General features: G+C 38.0%; 1 long non-coding RNA gene and 1 pseudogene across 3 annotated transcripts; both read left to right on the forward strand.

Annotated features, from left to right (window-relative positions):
* The first annotated feature begins 3,238 nt into the window (after positions 1–3,238).
* Positions 3,239–5,745, forward strand: LOC112168806. Of its 3 annotated transcripts, none has more exons than XR_002924423.2 (4): positions 3,239–3,849; positions 3,929–4,997; positions 5,093–5,179; positions 5,266–5,745. It is a non-coding gene; the product is annotated as an uncharacterized LOC112168806 (long non-coding RNA). The 3 variants fall into 3 exon arrangements; XR_005801917.1 differs by having other exon boundaries at positions 3,239–3,483; positions 3,620–3,849; positions 3,929–5,179; XR_002924422.2 differs by having other exon boundaries at positions 3,929–5,179.
* A 4,227-nt stretch (positions 5,746–9,972) lies between these two features.
* Positions 9,973–11,426, forward strand: LOC112171639 (annotated as a pseudogene).
* Positions 11,427–20,864: the final 9,438 nt, after the last annotated feature.

Raw genomic sequence — 20,864 nt, forward strand, 5'->3', positions numbered from 1 at the left:
TAGTCGCGTACTTTAATATCAAACCCTTAAAACTAGAAATTTCGCCTTGTGAAAAATTTTAAAAAATAATTCCGAGCATTATTTTAATTATCAAGATCATTATATAATTTCCGAACAATCTGACATTGGCTCGATAATTTTTTTGGAAATCATAGCTCGGGTGTCCAAAAAAAATCTCCAAAATTTTTTACAGACTTGTCTTGTAGCATTCTTTATTACACAGTAATATAAACCCTAAACCACAAACCCAAAAAAAAAAAAAAAAATTACACATTATTCATTAACACACTATAAATACATAGGTTGTCTCAATTTTCTCTATTTTCAATTTCATTTATATTGATTGCACAAAAACTTTTATGCATACTAATGCGATCTAACTTGTGTTTAGTGTTTGTTGGTTTTATCGACAAATATACCTTCCATGAGCAACAGGTGGAGAAAATAGAATTTAGCAAAATCAACCGTTGAATGTTATCATGATAAGAAGAAATGGTTATAATCAAAATTTCAGCTATTTTCGTTGTCGTTTAGGTCTTGATCTACTAGGTCAACCCTAAACCCTAAATACCACATCAAACTAATATGTTTATAACCGATCATTCGCAACTTCTTTTTTCGATCTGTCAGCACTCACACTCTTGTGGGTATGAGCTATATCAAGCAATGTAAAAAAATTGGGAATTTTATCTCCTAGTGGTTCGACTCTCCTTAGAGAAGTATAGGTGTGTAAAGGGTTTTGACCGTTTACACAGTACCTATTAATATGCAGATCAAGTAAAAAAATTTACACAGTACATATTAATATGCTATATATAGATGGGTAATGTCAAATTTATCTATTTCTAATTTTAATTTTTTGAATCGCACAAAAACCTTATATGCCTACTAATATTGACCAACTTTTTTATTAGTTATATAAGTATACCTTCCATGAGCAACAAGGTGGAGTAAATAGAATTTATCAAAATCGACCGTTGGATGTTATTATGATAAGAAGAAATGATTATGGTAAAAAATTCAGCCAGTTTCGTCGTCGTTTGGATCTTGATCTATTATGTCAACCCTAAACCCTAAGTACCATATCAAACTAATCTGCTTCTAACTAGCCATTCGCAACTTCTTTTTTTGATCTGTTAGCTCTCACACTCTCATGGGTATGAGCTATATTGATCAATGTAAAAATTTCAGGAATTTTATCTCCTAGTGGTTCGACTCTCCTTAGAGAAGTATAGGTGTAAAAGGGTTGACTGCTGTTTTTTTTATGTCAAAATGATGGCGGATCAAGTTAAATTTTTTACACAATACCTATTGATATGCTATAGATGAGTAATGACAAATTTATCGATTTCTAATTTTAATTTTTTGAATCGCACAAAAACGTTATATGTCTACTAATATATATTGTCCAACTTGTTTATTAGTTATATGAAATAAGTTTATCTTGCATGAGCAACAAGGTGGAGGAAAATGTTCACCTGGTCAGTTATTGATCAAGAAAATAATGCTCAACCACCGTTAGATGTAAATCCAATGGCAGAGAAAATTATTATTAAGTTAAGGTGTTTTGTTTTCCACCCTTAGATGTAAATCTAAGGGTTATTGAACATAAATTCTTTGGTCAACAACTAACCAGGTGAACACTACTGTTTATCAAAATTGACCTTTGGAAGTTATCATGATAAGAAGAAATGATTATGGTAAAAAGTTCAACTATTTTTATCATCGTTTGGGTCTTGATCTTCTATGTGAACCCTAAACCCTAAGTGCCACATCAAACTAATATGCTTATATTCGCAATTTCTTTTTTCAATCTGTTAGCTCTCACACTCTCGTTAGTATGAGCTATATCAAGCAATGTAAAAATTTCAGGAAGTTTATCTCCTAGTGGTTCAACTCTCTTTAGGGAAGTATAAGTGTATAAAGGGTTGACCGCTTTGTTTATTGTCAAAGTGACAGCGGATCGAGTAAATTTTTGTACACATTACCTATTAATACGATATAAATAGATGGATATCGTCAAATTTATTGATTTTCAGTTTCAATTTTTTGGATCGCACAAAATCTTGACATACCTACTAATATAGCCTAACTTGTTTATTACTTTATTAGTTGTATACAAAAATATACCTTCCATAAGCAACAAGGTGGAAGAAATAAAATTTATCAAAATTGACCATTGGATGTTATCATGGTAGGAAGAAGTGGTTATGGTCAAAATTTCAGCTATTTTTGTCGTCGTTTGGGTCTTGATCTAATAGGTCAACTCTAAATCCTAAATACCACATAAAATTAATAAGGTCATAACCGTTCATTCGGATCTTCTTTTTTCGATTTATCAGCTCTTACGCTCTCGTGGGTATGATATACCAACTAATGTAAAAAAATTGAGTTTAGGAGAATGGTTCAACTCCCCTTAGGGATTTATTAGTATATAAAGAGTTGACCGTTTTGTTTGATGTCAAAATGATGGTATATCAAGTTAATTTTTTTACACAGTACCTATTAATACTCTATGAATAGATGTGTAATGTCAAATTTATCAATTTTCAGTTTCGATTTTTTGGATCACACAAAATCTTGATATGCCTACTAATGTGGTCTAACTTGTTTATTAGTTGTATAAAAAAAAACATACATTCTGTAAGCAGCAAGGTGGAGGAGAATTTTTTTTTTATCAAAATCGACCGTTGGATGTTATCATGATAAGAAGAAATAGTTATGATCAAAATTTCAACTGTTTTCGTCATTGTTTGGGTCGTGAACTCTTTTTTGGATAACCCATTATTTTTGGATTTGGACAATTCCGTCATATCTATGACTTCAATCCACTCGGTCAACTGACTAAACCTTAATAATCATATTTTTTCACAACAAGCTTCAGAGAGCAAGAGCGTTATTGGATCGTAAGATGAGATTGTTCGGAAATTATTTCACGATCTTGATAACTAAAATAGTGTTCGGAATTATTTTTTGAAATTTTTCACAAGGTAAAATCTTTAGTTTAAGAGTCCGACAACAAAATACTCAACACAAAGAGTCCGTGAGAATTTTGAAAAAAATTTCGTACAACCGAGCTAATTGTTATGATTTTCTGAAGTTCTGTAATTATGAAAAATAATTTAAGGAAAATGGAACTTATTGCCGTGCGATCTAGGCCATTCAATTTTTCCACCACTTCATCGGGCCCATCCAATTTAATTAAATTTCAGGGTATAAATATAGAGGTACATGCAGACGAACCACAGAAGTCCAGAACTCTCGACCCAGACAACGGGTAGTTAACCCGAAAGGAAGACCCGGCGGTAGCTCCACTGTCGTAGAACCGGTGTCGTTCGGCTCGTCTCGACGGTGCCGACGTTCAGATAGCCTCCTTTTGTTCATACGTTAATGGAGGAAGGAGTATCGAAGCCTGGAAGCTTCGGGTCCTCGGCGAATCTTTAGAAATTCTGGCGACTTCGGCCGTTACAGGCGATGCATGAGGTGAGGAAATCCTTCTCCTCTTCATGCTCTACGTTCTATTATAATCAATTTTGGTTTTTGACTGGGTTTTGATGGAATTATGTTTTGGGGTGTCGTTGGCCTCCTCCGAGACCACCATCCACGGTGGCGATTACAGGGCATCTGGGTTCGTTTCCGACGTCTTGAAACCTCCATTGATGTCCGGTGGGGCTCAATTGATTGAATTGGCTAAAGTGGTGAGTTCGGGTATGTTTTGCCGTCGTGCTTTTCATTCCGGCGGCGACTTTGGAGCTTTTTGGTTCGAATATGATACTGTCTCGGGTCCTGGCGCCGGCATTGAAGCTTGGGCATGTTGAAAAATTGAGATTGTGTTGAATTGGATCGAAGGTAAGAAAAATTTTCCAGTTTGGGGTTATTTTGCTGGTTGAATTCGGGTTCGATTGAACTCCTCTACTTGTTAACGCAGAGGCGAAACGTTGGCTTTTTCCTCTTATGGAGTTTCTCCGCTCCCACCAAAAGATTGAACAGGAGAATATCGGCGTCTTTCGATGTTCACGACGAAGTCCTCTTCCGGGTGTCCGCATTACTTGAATAGTAATTCGTCGTTTTGATGCATTCCTCGTTGAAGAATTGGGTGTTCGGGAATTTTGGTGAATTATGTTGGGGATTTATGGGATTCGGGTTTTGGTTATGTTTGATTACTATTGAGTTTTGATGCTCTTCTTGAAATCTCATGTTTGGTTGCTGGGAAAGTTCACGAAGTTGATGAATACCTTCCATAGCTGGGGTCCCACTCGTTTTTTTTTTTCCCCAAACCCACGCTAACGTCAGCGACCATCTCACAATAACAGAAAATTGACGGCCCTCGTCGCTCCGGGACCCACTCAGCCAGAGATCAACGGTAGCTAGCCCCAGGCTGGTGAGAATTTTCGTCGATGAAGATGGATAAGACCCATTTCTGATGACATTGATGATGAAGATGGTTCACTGGATTGATTGTTTAAGGATTCAATAATTAGTGACTGTTCTTATAAAGGTCAGGTGTCGAAATTTTAGATGGATACAGGTAAGGGACAGGGAAATGGGGACAGAGGATTTCCTCCTTTGGTTGGTTGCAGCTAAAATTGTCCTAAATTAGCAGAGCACATGCTAATACTGTTTGGTGCCTGCAATTTGGAATGTTAGTTAGACCTTATAATTTCAACTTCCCCTTCTGTTTTCTGTAGTATAATGTAACATGATTTAAACACATTCTGTCTGCTTCTGCTTTCCAAGCACGCACACAGCACTCATCATAGTTTCAACGTGATCAACTGGTAGTGGCTCAGCCGGTTGAGACAACTATGGGGTCATCAGAGCAGTACCAGCCGCTACTTCTCAGACTCAACTCTCATTCCCGGATTCCTGACTTGTCATCCGCCGCAATTGAAGAATTTTTGGAGCAAAGGCCTATAGCATTGAGGTGGGTCTAACCTCAGGACTGGTATATAGAATCCATGCCAGCTCCTAACTATTGCTTTCGCTCTCATGTTGTGGTATGTATATACATTCAAGTTTTTAGCCTTTCCTAGCTTTTTCTTTTTGTATACCTATGAAACTGAGTTTAATAATGCTTCGATGTGGTTTGGAGATTTGGTACACTCAAGGGTTACTGCTTATATCAAGGCTCCTAGCCTACCCTAGCTAGAATCTCACTGGATCACTCCATTTCTAGCTGGTATATCTTTTATTTTTCTCAGTCAATTTGATCGGTTGTTTAACTCTCATTGTTATTTAACTTTACATGTTCTCTGATGATTCCAGCATAAACTACTTGAACTGGGACAGGCAATTTATGCTAGGCCTTGCCGCTGCAGCAAGGTTTGTAACAAATCTTGGGAGTTTTCGTTCTTCTTAGCTCTACTTAGCTATATAAATTTGAGACCCAACCCGCATCGGAACCGTATTAAACGGTTTTCCTTTTTTTTACACCGCAACCGTTTTTTTTTCCGGATGGGCTGATATTTTCGGTTGCACCAAAATCCGGTTCGGTGCGGGCTGGTTTCGGTGTGGGCCGGTTTTAATATTTATCTTCAAAGTCAGGCCCAATTATGCGGGGCTGAATTTTTTTTTTTCCTGATCAGGCCCAAACTAGCTGCAATAATTTTCTTATTTCCAAACACAAAAAGTCTCACTTCTTCTGCAAAACTAAAGTTGGAACTAGCTGCAAAACCAAAGTCTCAAAACTAGACCATGCAAAACTGCAAGTAAATTTTGCAACCACTCAAAGTCTCAAACACCAACCTGTAAAGTGTAAACAGCAGTAGCAAGTGCTCAAACAGTTTGAACTTAATTAACTATTACAAACCAACAAGTCAACAACAAATTAAGTTTCATCAGCAAAGTTCCAGCAAATTAAACCAACAACAAAGTTCAACCAAAGTTCCATAGTTCCAGACTTCCAGCAAGTTAAACCAACAACAAAGTAAAATAAAGAAAAAAACAAGCAAGTTCAAATCTGCAACTCTTAAAGTTCAGAACCTCTTCAATGCTTGCTTGCTTCCACAATGAGACCAGCTTAGTCCTCATCATCAGATGCTTGAGTAACCCCTGATTATAACACCAAAAAAATTAGAAAAATGCAGATTAAAATAGATAGTTAAGTAAGGAATTTAAAGTCTAAAATAAAAACTGAAACATAGAGCTAAGTATGGAGACAGATTAAATCTTACCATTCCCCATCTTTTCCAACTCATCGTACAGTTCTAGTTCATCCTTACTAGGCTCCTTGTAAGCATTAAAGCCTGCAGCCTTTAACCAATCACTCATGCAGACCAAAGCTTCAACCATTCTTGGAGTGAGGGATGACCTAAAAGGGTCAACTACCGTTTTGCCGAGGCTAAATGCAGATTCACTAGTAATTGTTGATGCAGGGACAGCGAAGACATCTTTGGCAACTTGGGAAAGTATGGGGTACCTCGGAGCATTCTCCTTCCACCAGCAAAGAACATCAAACTTGTCATTGCATAGATCTTCTAAAGCTTCCAGCAAGTACTTGTCAACCTCGTTTTTTATCTCGACTACATCTTTTTCTTGCCTCAGCAACTTGAATTGACGCAGATTCTGTTCATGGCTGTCCTCATCACCGGGACCAGCACTTGAAGCCTCTATCCTTGGCTGAGTAGCATTCAATGAAGCCTCTACAGCCGCTGGATCTTCTTTTCCATAATGAGTGTACAGCTGCATGAAGATGCTCTTCACTTCTTCAATCATGACTTCAATTAGTGCCTTGTCCAATTGCAAGTTTGGAAAAAAAAAATACTCAAGATACAGTAGCTTGTATCTTGGATCTAAGAGAACAGCAATCAGCAAAATCTTATTGAGGTCTTCACGCTGCCCCCCAGTACTTCTCGAATTTTTTTTTCATCAACGTCCCAATACTCACCATGAGTGGATCAGCACCGTTTATGCACTTATCCAGCTCTTGGATAATAGTACACATCCACAATAATGGTTCATTTGCAGTCACAGACTTAACATCACTGAATTTCAACGTAGCATCATAAAAAAATTTTCAGAAATTTAACTAGCCTAGCTGCTTTCTCCCAATCAGCACCCCTTGGAGGCCCCTTTCTTTTTTTCCCACCTACTCTCTCTTGAAAATACCCCTCAAACTGCTGATCTTCATCCTCTAACCTCTCAAAAGCCTTCTTGTACTTAACTGCAACATCTAACATGAAATAGGTGGAGTTCCACCTTGTGCATACATCCAAAGGGACGATTCCTCCCTGGTGTTCCACCTTCTCTTGTAGTGCACACTTCCTAAACTTATCAAGCCTTGCCGGGGATGATCTAATATATTTCACATAGTTCTTAATCCCCTCAATTGACTGATCTAGCTCCTCCATTCCATCCCTCACAATGACGTTTAGAATGTGGCAGCAGCAACGCAAATGTAAGAAACTACCCCCCAACAACAATTCATGCCAATTTCCTATTTTCTCTGTCATATAATCAAGGGCAACTTCATTCGGACAGGCATTATCAACAACAATGCAGAAAACCTTCTCAATACCCCACTTAATCAAACTCTCGACTAATTTCCCTATGGTCTTGCCCTTATGATTGGGAATCACACAGAAATTTAAAATTCTCTTATGCAATTTCCAATTTAGATCTATAAAATGGGCTGTTAAGACCATATAGTTGATATTTTGGATCGAAGTCCAAGAGTCAGTTGTTAGTGACACCCTCTGGTCACTACTAGACAGAAACCCTTTAATCATCTCCCTCTCAGCTAGATAAAGTTTCCAATTAAATATCTCTAGCCAGTGTTCTCCGAGAAGGGCACTTAAATAGGGGCCGTGTGATTTTCATAAAATCAATAAAGCCCTCAACGAAACTAAATGCAAGTTCATCCCTCATTACCATTTTTGCATAAGCTAACCTAGAGACTTTGTCATCAAAACCCACAGCAACAAGATTCCCACCCTTTTCCGCAGATTCAAAAATGAGGTATCTTTGTTTTTTGTTGGGGACAAACAGAGGACACTTCTTGCACTAGAACAGCATGTGGTTCCTCATTGAAGTGGTCCCATTTGATCTAGAGTCGCATGCATATGTTTGGGGACAGTACTTGCATTTAGATTGAGCTAGTAGCATCAACGTCCCATCCAGATTCTTCACCCTCTCAAAGTGCTCCTAGGCCTTTGACTTGTTCTTCCTACCACTAAACCTGTTCAAATCCATAAAGTAAGCAACACCAACAAAGACAATCAGCATATTTCATTATAAACATCCATTTATTTCGCAAATATTTCCTGCTATTACAAAGGTAACTCACAGTAGCAATTGCACATAAAACATAATTACACATAACCAGTTCAACATAACAAGTAACCAGTTCAACATAACAAGTTTTACTTTAAACAATCCCACAGCCTTCGAGTTTTGCTTTAAACAATCCCAAATCCTCTCAGCTAGATATATCAACATCAATACCAAATAGTTCACAGAATCAAATAGCTAGAGTACGAAGCAAACAGATCCTGAAGAAGAGCACATGAAAATGAAAGCAGACGAAAGAGAATCGAATAGATACCTGTTTGCTCCTTCAGGCTCTTCTGCAGATGGTGGAAGGGGTTGATTAACCGTCTGATTAGGAGGAGTTGGTGTCGGAGTGGTTCCAATGCTCGAATCACTGTAAAATTGGGAGTCTCCGATGTCCCTTCCATAATCTGCAAACATAATCCCGAATTGAATCAGTCCTAAACCCCAATTTGAGTGAAAACCCAGCTCATGTTCGAATCAAAAAACAAATACTACCTGAGGCTTTTAGCCTTTTAGCCTTTGAGCCTTCGAGGAAGGGCCGACGGGGTCAATTTCTGGGTTTGAGGACGAGATCGATTTTTTGGGTTTCAAATTTTCAGGAGAGAATAGAGAAAACGGCGGAGGGAAAGAGTAGGAAATGAGGGACTGGGGTCGTCACTTTTGAGTTTTGAGGGTTAAGGGTTAGATTTTACGACTTGGTGTGGTCGAGTTTACATTGACTCGGATTTCACCCAATGAGAGTTTAACACCTAATTAATAATAATAAAAATAACATTTAAAAGTTAAATCGGTGCGGTTCGGTTGTACTCGGGCAGTTTAGGGGTGCGGACCGCTTCTGACCCGGATATGCACGGTTCTGTGGGCCTAGCCCGTTTTTCTTTCCTCTTTTTCAAACGGTTCGGGGACCGAATCGGTTTTGTCAGTTCAGAGTTCAGACGGTTCGGTAAAACCGGATTTCCGTCAGAAATGCCCAGCGCTATTAGAAGTTTCTTACCGATAATGCGATTCGGCTTATGCAGTGTTTTGAGTGAGTAATGGGCTAGGTGCTGGTCATCCAAAGACCAAAGGTAAGGTGGCCAAATTTTCGGTGTTTGTAATGAACGGGATCACTCTATTAAGATAACTCTCATAAGACATTGTTATTTTATATATTTTACTCTAAATGATATGAATAACTGTATCTAAAAAGTTTTAGATACTGTGCAACCTTGGTAGTTGGTATCTATTGTAGGCTATACTAACTAAAAACCACACTTACACTACTAGAATTATGTCATTAGACATCACCACTATTAAATCAGTAGGAATTGCACGCGATGTACAAAAAACGTGTAAACATTGGCTTATGAAATATCGATTTCTATTGTGGTTATAAACATCAGTCATTAAATTAACCGATGTGTAAACTTTCGTTCAAAAGTTTTGAAAAAAATGCGGAGGGACTAAGTTAAAAATTTTAGAGATGCGGGGGGGACTAAATTTTCATTCCCTCCAACACTTCGTTTTTTTTTTCTCACTTTGTCTGAAACTTTAGAACCCTATCTCTCCTCCTTCTCTCTCGTTCTCTCGTCTTTCCAAACCCTATACTCTCTCGCTCTCTCTCTCCCCGAATTTCACACACTCTAAAATCCTCTCCGACTATCTATGAAATTGATGAAGATGAAGTGTATGTAGCTGCATCTTAATTTCTTACGGAAGACGATGGAGCCTCCCCAGTCATCAAACCCTAGTCCGGAAAGCCTCCACGAAAGCATAAAGCCTCCAAGGAGAAGGCGCCTCCACTTTAGATCTCATCTATACGGCCTCGGATTCGAAGCCTTCGTCAGTGGCCAAGTTGATTAGTTTGTTGCTGCCACGGCTACCGCCATTAAATCCTCTTAAACGGAAGCTTGAGATGCTTCCTGAGAACACTAACAAAGAGGCCTGAGGCGCAAAGTAGCACCACCGGGTCTAAAGGTGAGTTGGGCCGAATCCTCCGCCTCCTCTACGCCACCTACCACCCCAGAAACCAATACCTCCTCCATCTCGACCGCTTTGCTTCCCAGACTGACCGTGACCAGTTAGCCCTCAAGGTCCAATCCGTTCCCATTTTCAGAGCCGCCCAGAATGTCCATCTCATCGTTAAAGCTGACTTTGTCTACTGAAAAGGGTCGTCTTCGATCTTGTTCACTCTCCATGGCGCGTCGATTCTGCTCTGGTTGTCAACCAATTGGGATTGGTTCATTAGCCTCACTGTTGATGACTACCCACTTCTCAAACAAGACGGTACTGGTTGAAATCCGAGCTTAGTGTTTCTGGGTTGCTTGTGTTTTTTGTGTTTTTGATATGCTTTTGTTTTTTGGGTTGTATAGATCTTCTTCACATTATGTCATTGCTGCCCAAAGATCTGAACTTTGTGAATCATTGGAGTTACATTGGCTGGAAAGTGTGAGTGCATTTGTTTTTTTTTGTTTTTTTATCTATTGTTATGTTTTGGAGTTTTGTGTTATTGGTGTTTTGAATGTTGTGGTGGATGCTGAAGTATGTGAGGATTTGAATGTTTTGTGATGCTACAGGTCGAAGAGATTGAAACAGGACATTGTTGATCAGGAGGTTAATCTTTCTGAGAAAAATGTGATGTTCTATGCGGCACAGAATAGGGTGTTGCCTAATGCTTACCGGTTGTTTACAGGTTCGTTTCCTTTCCTTACTTGGTTACATATTTAATTTCTTAAATGCTTTATTTCAATTATCAAAGAGAAATGCTTAGGATTTGCACTATGGAAGTTATGCTTTATTTCAATTACAGGTTCGTTTATTTTCCTTACTTGGTTACAGATTTGCAGCTTGTTCCCAGACTGATAATTTGAGAAATCTGTTTGTTTTTCATGAAATCTTGTGGTGTTTGCTTGTGTTTGGGACTTTTGTTAATGTTGATTTGGTTATGGAAAGTCCAAAAAAGAATGTTTGTGTTCTGACTCTCTGATTTTTGGTTTGTACATCTTTGGCACAGGTCTAATTTTGGTTATCAATTATTACGCAGGTGGCAGGAGATCGATGGGAAAAAGCCTTGGTAAGCTAATTAAATCTGGTTGTTGGGTCTGATATAGCTTTCTTGGTAGATATCGCAGTTTCAAACTTTGATCATATTTGAGATGTATGAGATATTGGTAATTGGTTTTATATAGAGAGATTTGTAGATACTGCATTTAAGTTTCTATTTTTAATAATATATGTTTCTATATTCTTATTATGGCTAATTACTGTTTAGTACCATGTGGTTTTAGTCCAACATCAATTTAGTCCCTCGATTTTCAATTTCATCAAAAACACCTCTGTAATATCATTTTCTCGTCCAATAGGTCCCTCCGTCGGGATTCCGTCAATTTCAGACGTTAACTGCTGACGTGGCAGTCCAACTCAGTAAAAGTGGGACCCACATAAAAGTCAAATACCGAAAATGACCCTGGCCAACCAGATATGGAAAAATCCAAAAATAAACTTCAAATTTTGAGGTTGGGGAGACTCGAACCCACCCCAACACGCATGCAAAAAAAAGCCCCAACCACCATGCCACTTGCACGACATTAATATATGTCAAACAACATAATATATATATCTGTATACCCAACCAGATATGTAAAAATCCAAAATAAATCCCAAATTTTGGGACCACCACGCATGGAAATGAAAACCCCAACCACCATGCCACTTACACGACATTGAAATGTGTCAAACAATAAAAAAAATATATATATATATATATCTGTATACAGAGCCGAATATGGAAAAATTTAAAATAAATCCCAGATTTTGCATTTGGGGAGATTCGAACTCACCCCCACCACATGTGCAAATGAAAACCCAACCACCAGACCACGTGCATTTTTTTGGTATGTTTCAAACAAAAATATATATTATTTTTGAATTTTTCCATATCTGGTGGGGCTGTGATCTATTATACTAATATATATCTTTTGTTTGGAATCTATCAATGCCGTGCAAGTGGTCTAGTGGTTGGGTTTTAAATTTGCACATGTGGTGGGGTGACTTCGAATCTCCCCAAATGAAAAATCTGGGATTTATTTTAAATTTTTCCATATCCGGCTCTGTATACAGATATATATATATATATATATTTATTTATTTATTTATTGTTTGACACATATCAATGACGTGCAAGTGGCATGGTGGTTGGAGTTTTCATTTGTATGCGTGGTGGTCTGGGTTCGAATCTCTCTAACCCCAAAATTTGGGATTTATTTTGGATTTTTCCATATCTAGTTAGGTGTGTGTGTGTGTGTGTGTATATATATATATTATGTTGTTTGACATATATTAATGTCGTGCAAGTGGCATGGTGGTTGAGGCTTTCCTTTGCATGCGTGTTGGGGTGGGTTTGAGTCTCCCTAACTTCAAAATTTGAAGTTTATTTTTGGATTTTTCCATATCTGGTCGGCCAGGGTCATTTTCAGTATTTGACTTTCATGTGGGTCCCACTTTTGCTGAGTTGGACTGCCACGTCAGCAGTTAACGTCTGAAATTGACGGAATCCCTACAAAGGGACCTATTGGACGAGAAAATGATATTGCAGGGGTGTTTTTGATGAAATTGAAAGTCGAGGGACTGAATTGATGTTGGACTAAAACCACAGGGTACTAAACAGTAATTAGCCCTTCTTATTAATTTGTAGGTTGCTGATGACCTGCAAAAATGCAAGAAAGGTGTGTTTGGGACTAAAGGTGGCGGCGATAAAGAGGTAAAATTTAGAGGCATTTTATTATACACCCAATTTCTAGAAAATTTAATGGAAAAAACCCACATATTATTTCTTTTCAATCTACCCCCAATTATTGCCAACTAGGATAAAATATTAGATTTCATTTTTCAAAAAATTACACAAATTGCCATAATTTAAATCTGACAAACATAAGTCAACTAGTAAAATTAACGTCATCTTTAAATACCTTAATTGTAGATCTTTTTTATTGGTCCCATTATTATCGCAATTTTCATTAAATTCATCATGATTGCTAAAATTATGGATCTTTTTTTACATAATTTTCTGAATTCAAAACTTATATAGATTTAAGTACGTGAATGTGATATTTGCTTTTTGATAATTTAAACTTTCTATTCTAAAAGTAACTTTTTGTTTTACTTGCAACCTAACCTAAAGATAAAAGTTTAAAGTTTTTAACCCAACTAATAGATTGTATTTTTTTTTTTTTTTAATTACAACCTAAAGATTAGACAAGTATGTTTAGTTAACTTGATTTGTAGAAATTTTAATATCAACCTATGTATTAGAATCATTTTTAACATCAACCTCTTTCTTAGGTACTCTATTATTGCGAGTTGACCATGTTTATTACGTTGAAAGTCTCTATATTATACCTATATGCGTATACCTATATAAGAGCAACTTCAACAGCTTCCCTATAATTTCTGTATAATAGAGAAGCAAAAGTCAAAGCTTTAACATCTTTTTCTTCTCCAACTCCAACAGATTCTCTATTCTACATCAATCTCTAAAATCTCCATATTCTTCCTTAAATTTTAGAGATTGCTGTAAATATAGGGAATTTGGTTTTCTCTTTCATCACTTTCTCTAAAATAGAGATAATTATAGGGAATCTGTTGGAGCAAAAGAGCCTTATTTTTCCCTAAAGTAGAGAAAAATCTAAATATGGGGAAGCTGTTGGAGTTGCTCTAATAAGCTAGGTACCTAATCATCAAAACACTTTTTCTAGTTAATTTGATTTCAAGTATGTATCTAATATATAGGAGGTTTCTTTTTGTTTTTTTTGTATGACACGGACACCTCTATATTACAATCAATTTTTTTTTTTGTATCATACCACTTTATTAGATTTTCTACTATATTATACCTATGATTGTAGAAGATACGTTCTTTTTTAGGTTTATGGTATTCAAGCCTCACTTTCATCTAATTACTTAGTAGGAAAATTAGAAATGTAGTAGTTGAGAGTAAAAAGCTATCATGAGATTAATATGAAAATATACCTAAAAAGAAGAAGAAAGCAATCCAAGAACAAGATATATACCTTACAATTAGAAAATTTTCAAGAATATAGAGAGGCACCGAATGTGAGCCTAGGAGTGAAAACACAATAACAAAAACTTTTTTCTCATTTCTTGACCCCATCTTGAATCCTTTTCTTTTCTTTAAGAACATTTCTTTAGTTGTTCTTCATAGACACATGCGAGAAGTATCATACCTGCTTGCCCCTCGCCCTTTCTTTCAAGCAAGAAAAACATTTGAGTTTTTCTATTGGAACCTCCAAATTTACTCACTTGACCTCTATGCTTTTTACACCTCGTATCAAATTTTCAAATATTAAATTTACTCATTAAACCTCACTAAAGTTCCTCAAATAACCTCACTCATATAATTAATTTACAAACAAATTAAGATCTTTATAATAAAAAACTTAGTCATTTCAATGATTTAATTACTCTATAAATCTTAATTACATCTCCATTCCTTAATCAGACAACATAAATCTCTTATCCAATAAAAAAAAAAAATCAAACACTGTTAAAGGAAAAACATGTTGTGTGCCTTCGTCAAAGTGATTGACGGAGAGGGAATCAAGCAATTACTTATTAATATCAATCAGCATGGATTACGAACCAATCAGTAGTTAATGTCATCATTGTAATTGTTCTTTCCATTGTAATTCTCTCCCTGTATAAAGGGGTTATGAAATGAAATGAGTAGACTAATTCCAATCCATTTTTACTTTTACACGTTATCAGCACGCTCAGAGCCAATAGCCAAGAAAAAAGTCTAGTTTTCTAATTTATTTCGGTCGAAAAAAAAAAAACCCAAAACCCTAAAGAAGAAAAACTTTTTCTTCTTTTCTGCCGCTTTCAAAAAAAAAAAAAACTCTGCATAAGCAAATCGACCTCCCAACCAAGAGAAATTGCTCTCTGCACCGCCACTACCTGCACAACCCAGCAGCCCCGGCGTCAACACCATCGGCCCCCATCCTCCAAAATCCCCATTTCTCCTTCGTCCTTCGTCTGCAACAGCCCAGCAGCCCACACAGACGCTCACCTGTCGTCGAAGGACTCCCACCAACAGCACAGACGCTCATCTGTCTTCGCTGCCTCCGCCTTGCAGTCACTGCCTCCAGATTGCAGTCACCGGCCTGTTGCCCAGCAGCCACTTTGCTACCAAGCCCCACGCGCACAGCCCACCTCACCCTCGACCCTCCCTTCCGCACCTGCGCGGCCAGCACCCCACCTCCACCAGCTGACAGGACCCGCCCCGGATTTCACCCTGAAATCCGAAGAGGCCCTGCGGGGCCCACCTTAGAAGAAATTCTACCAAAAATTTGACAGAACTTCCCCAAAAAATGGACAACCCAAAACCTGTAGAAAAACAATTACACTTCTAAATCATCCATCCTTATTCTCCTGGAGCCACCCTGCTCCCTATATCACAACATCTCTCATATCACCAAACAATTCTGAAACTTAAGAATATTAATCTCATAGGTTATCAGAGCAATCTAATATACAGGCGAACAAGAGAATAGAAAGCAAGATAAATGACCGATGCTTTTATAATGCGGAAGCTATGACAGCTATGCCTCAACCCCAAGTACGCTCGACCTCAAGCTAAACTGGCCTGCAAACTGGGCATTTAAAACCGAAGGGCCCAGGGGAAAACATTTAAAATCCGTTAGAGTGAGTGGACGAAAAATAAGTAATTCAAATGAATAAGTAAAACTTAATGCTTTCCCAAGTTATTCTCTAAATTCTCGCATGCAGTAACAATCTTGAAAACACTCTTAATCATCCTCTTTACTGAAATCTCAATCACGTAACAAGAACATCTTGAAATCTCTTAAAATCTCATCCTCAATCCTTATAAAAACATCCTTTTCATGAGGCTCGTTCGATGACTAGAAAGGACTGCTGTCTAGTCATCTCATGCCATCTAGGAGGGACTGCCACCCAGATGACGCATCGGAAGGGACTGCCAACCGGAATAGGAGGCGGTGGATAGATGGGACTGCCAACTAGCCACATGTAGTAGACGGGACTGCCGACTAACCACAGATAGTAGACGGGACTGCCGACTAACTACCTCATGTCATCTGGAAAGGACTGCCAACCAGGTGACGCATCGGATGGGACTGCCAACCGGGCTGTAGTCTGGAAGGGACTGCCAACCAGACTATTACCTAGAAGGGACTGCCAACTAGGTAAGATACGCATGCGCCAAAACTGGCCTCCGTAATAAACTGAATAGCCTCCTCAAGAACTGAACATAACCTCTTTCAATCACTTGCTTTCGGAAAGAAACTCGATATTACCTCAATAAATCAATAATAATTCACCGAAAGCATAACTCAGTAATAACTCACTAACTCAATCCTCGATATCTCAATAAATCCTCGAAAGCATAATCACATACTCTATAATTCAATAATTGCTTTCGGAAAGAAAGTTCCATCTAACCCAAGTCTGATAAGTGCGGAATTCAAAACCCAATAAATCTCGATAAATCAATCATGCTCAAATATTTGCTAAATCCCTCGCACTCGTATATCTTCATAAAAACTGATATTCGAAAACAATAATTCTCATAATATTTTTCCGAATCAGTCACTTCCCGAAAATCATTTCCCAACTCAATAACTCATGAATGACTATCTCAAAAATCTACTAAAAGCCCTCGGAAAGGAATTTCAATACTAATCTCGTAATCCATAAATAAATCTCGATAAACTAAATCTCAAATATTCAAAACATAATTAAATCTCAATTGGAAGAAAATAATAATAATACTGCATGCGGAATTAATTTAAAAACAAATGTCCACTCACAGTACTATTGGCAACCACGCAAACGAGTTCCTTCATCTAACCGTAGCTCACGACATTGCCCTGTACACAATTATATTTCCGTAAACGGCAATCCGATAAAATAATTACGAACTTAAACGAAATCCGAAAATCCCTATCTCCAATACTTCTCAAATTCAACCCAAATCTCTTCCACAATTCTAATTCCTCAATTTACATATTCCATAATGAAAACGAGGAAAATCCGACGCCCGGATTTCCCATAATTCCACCACAAAACTCCAAACTTCGAAAATTCACAAACAATTCCAAACTCCTCCAAAATTCACCAAACTTCATATATAAGCTTTATGATAATTATAGAATTTAACTAGCTAAAAATTGAAATTTATAAACTACCCTAGCTGCCGCTACCGCTGCCCACAGTGGCGGCGCCGCCGCCACCATCTCCGATGGCCACCAAAATTTGGCAGTAGCACCTTCTCAACACACTGATTCAACTTCTCAACTACAACATTCCCAAATAACAATTAAAAATGGCCGAAATCGATTCAATGAACAAAAACCCAGAAATCCTCAAGAACCCTAGAATTTCAATTCGTCGATTCGGCATCTACACAACAAATCGTGATACAAGGCTATAGGGGAAATGATCAGTGATGAAAACCGAACCTTCGACGGCGAGATGGGGACCGGAGGTGGTCGGAATCGCCGGAAATCGGCAAAAGCTTCAAACTGCAGCCGGAGGAGTTTTTCCTTCGATCCGTGGTTTTCCGGCCAAATCGTGGAAAACCAAGGTTGCTAGGGTGCTCGGAGGGAGGAGGCGCTCCTCTGGTGACCGGTGGCACGCCGGTTGGTGGCCGGAATCGCCGGAAATCTGAGGGAGAGGGAAAATGGTCGAACCGGAGAAGAGAGAGGTCAGGGGAGAGGAGAGAGAAAGAGCTGGGGTGGGTTTCCGGAAATGGAAACCTACCCGGGGTAAATTTCTATTTTAATCAAAAATTACCATGAACAGTAACTTCACATTTTTGGCCATAACTCTCGCATACGAAGTCCGATTTTTACGTACCACATATGCACGCGCTCGGTTTAACGTCCTCTACAACCTTCATGAAGGAAAATTTCTCAAATTTTGACCCAAACAAAAAGTCAACTTTTAGGGCCCCCTAAAAGCATTGAAACGACAGTAAAAGTGAAAGTAAAAGTTGTTTACTGTCCAAATGACTAGTAAACCGGTGAATCCGGGTTTGGGACGTCACACCAGCGCAGCTCCCCCGCGCCCACACTCTGCTCCACCCGCGCTGCCCAGTCGGATCGCCTGCTGCACAGATCGATCATTCAACCTCCAGCCTCGCACTGCCCATCTGACAGATCGATCATTCAGCCCAGCGCCCCCCGCGCATCAGCCCCCGCTATTGACCCCTGCGCAGCAGCCTCCGCATCAGTCCACCGTGAGCAGCAACTGGTAAGCCGGAGGAAGAAGCGAAAAAAGAAGAGTAGAAGGAAGAAGCGAAAAAAAAAAAAAAAAAAAACAGAGAAAATCAGAAAGAAGAAAGTAGAAGGAGGAAGAAGCGAAAAAAAAAAAAAAAAAGTTAGCCGGCCCAGAGGAAAAAGAATTCCAATCTCAAAAAAAAAAAAAAAAAAAAGCAGGCCCTGCAGGCCCAGAAACGAGAAAAAAAAACAGAAAAAAATATAAAAGAAAAAAGAGAAGGCCCAAAGAAAAGACCAAGCCCCGAAAAAAAATAAAAAAAAAAGAGATCAAAACCCACTGCTGAAAAGGGAGACGAAGCGGTCTAGTGCCATAAGCACAAAAACATCGCTACGCACGCCTGCATCAACACGCGCGTGCGCTAGGATTGTTTTATTTTTTCGAAACCAAGTATGTTCTCTTTAATTTATTTAATTTCATACTATGGTAGATTTTCATTATTTATTTTCTTGAGCATGCTATATATTTTATTGTTTATGCTTTTATTATAAATTTTTCGAGCATGCTTAGTTAGATTATATTAATTATTTTACGCATGCTTTGTCATTTATGCTTTATATAATTATCTTTAAGCCATGATTATATATTTGATTTTTGAGCATGCCATATATATCTATATATATTGTTATATATTATTTATGAAATTTTGAGCACGTTTTTATTTTATTTACGCTTATATAAATTATGTCTACGCATGCTTTGTATTTTACTATTGTTTACATTTTATTTTACGCATGCTATATTATTGCTATTATTATGTGTAGTATATAATTTGTTGTATATTTGTGAAATTTGAGCGCGCATGCCATGTAGTTTATTTTTATATGCTATATTTAAATGTGCTATGATTATTTCTAATGCAACATATCAATACCGTTTGGCCATGATAATGAAAATTCATGCGCATTATACACACACTTACTGTGATAAAATATTTTCACATAGCATCGGAAAAAAAAAAGTGTGACCATTACGAATCTTGGTCTTGAAATCTAATTCATACGTTTGGAAAATAATTTACGTGGATGTCTTTATGACTGCGTAATTTGTATCTTCTCTCTTGTTTTATGTAGATGGCTGATCCAACTCGACCTGAGTTTGACATATTGGACTCAGAAGGACTTGAGTACCATCGTTGGGTTTCCGATATGGAAACTGCCTTTGTGGCAAAAGACTACACTGCCACCATTACTGATCCCAAAGATGATGAACTATCTAATAAGGTGAAAGCAGATGCCTTAATTTTTCTAAGGCGACATATTGATCCTAGCCTACTCTGGGAGTACCTCCAGTTGAAGACACCCAAAGCACTGTGGGATGCCCTTAAAAGACGTTTTGGACATTCACGATACTTTGCTCCCAGGACTGGCTGTTCAGTGGAATGGAATCCGCTTGCTTGACTATAAAAAGGTCAATGACTTCAACAAGGACATGTTGCGCTTAAAAGCACGTCTCAATTTTTGTGGAAGGGAAATCACAGAAGATGATATGATCTACAAGACTCTTACCACCTTTCCTAATTCAGCTTTTATACTAGCGAACCAGTATCAGTTGGATTATGACAACAAAAGAATCACAACCTTCAATAAGTTGATAAGCCTACTGAAAATGGCTGAGAGACAAAATAAGATTATCTTGAATAACAAAGCCAGGCCCACTGGGACAAAGAAAATTTCCGAGGCTAATTATGGAAAAATGAAAGGTGGAAATAACTCTAATGCAAGGGGGTTTAGACGTGCTGATCCCTACCCACGTGGCAACAATGCACCACATGGAAAGGGACATGGGGATCATGGAAACAAGATGCCAAAGGAAAGAGTTGACAATGAACCATGCTATAGGTGTGGATTCATTGGGCATTGGTACAAGAACTGCCAAGCAAACAACAGAGTAGCAGCCAATTACAAGAGGTATAGAGAGTCTAAGGAACAAGTGGCTCACTATATGGAAGAAGGAGGTCATGACCTAGACGTCAACCTTACAGTTGCAGACTCCAATGGCAAAGAGGAACTTGCTAAGTCAATGGATGCTCTCAATCTTGACTGATCTGCTTTATTCATTTTATTTTCCAAAGACAGTTGTGAAGGCATAATGCCTCATTTTTAATTAGACTATTGTTTGGTCTTAAAGTTTATTTTCAATCATGGATTGATGAATAAGATTTCTGAACAAGACCTTGATTTGATTATCGTTGACTTATTAATAAATTTTGAATTTTATTCTGAAGCACTGAATTTATTCAAATTTATTTACTACACATATTTACATGGTTCAACATAGCA

The sequence above is a fragment of the Rosa chinensis genome, chromosome 6, assembly GCF_002994745.2.
Source record: "Rosa chinensis cultivar Old Blush chromosome 6, RchiOBHm-V2, whole genome shotgun sequence".
Lineage (NCBI taxonomy): Eukaryota > Viridiplantae > Streptophyta > Magnoliopsida > Rosales > Rosaceae > Rosa > Rosa chinensis.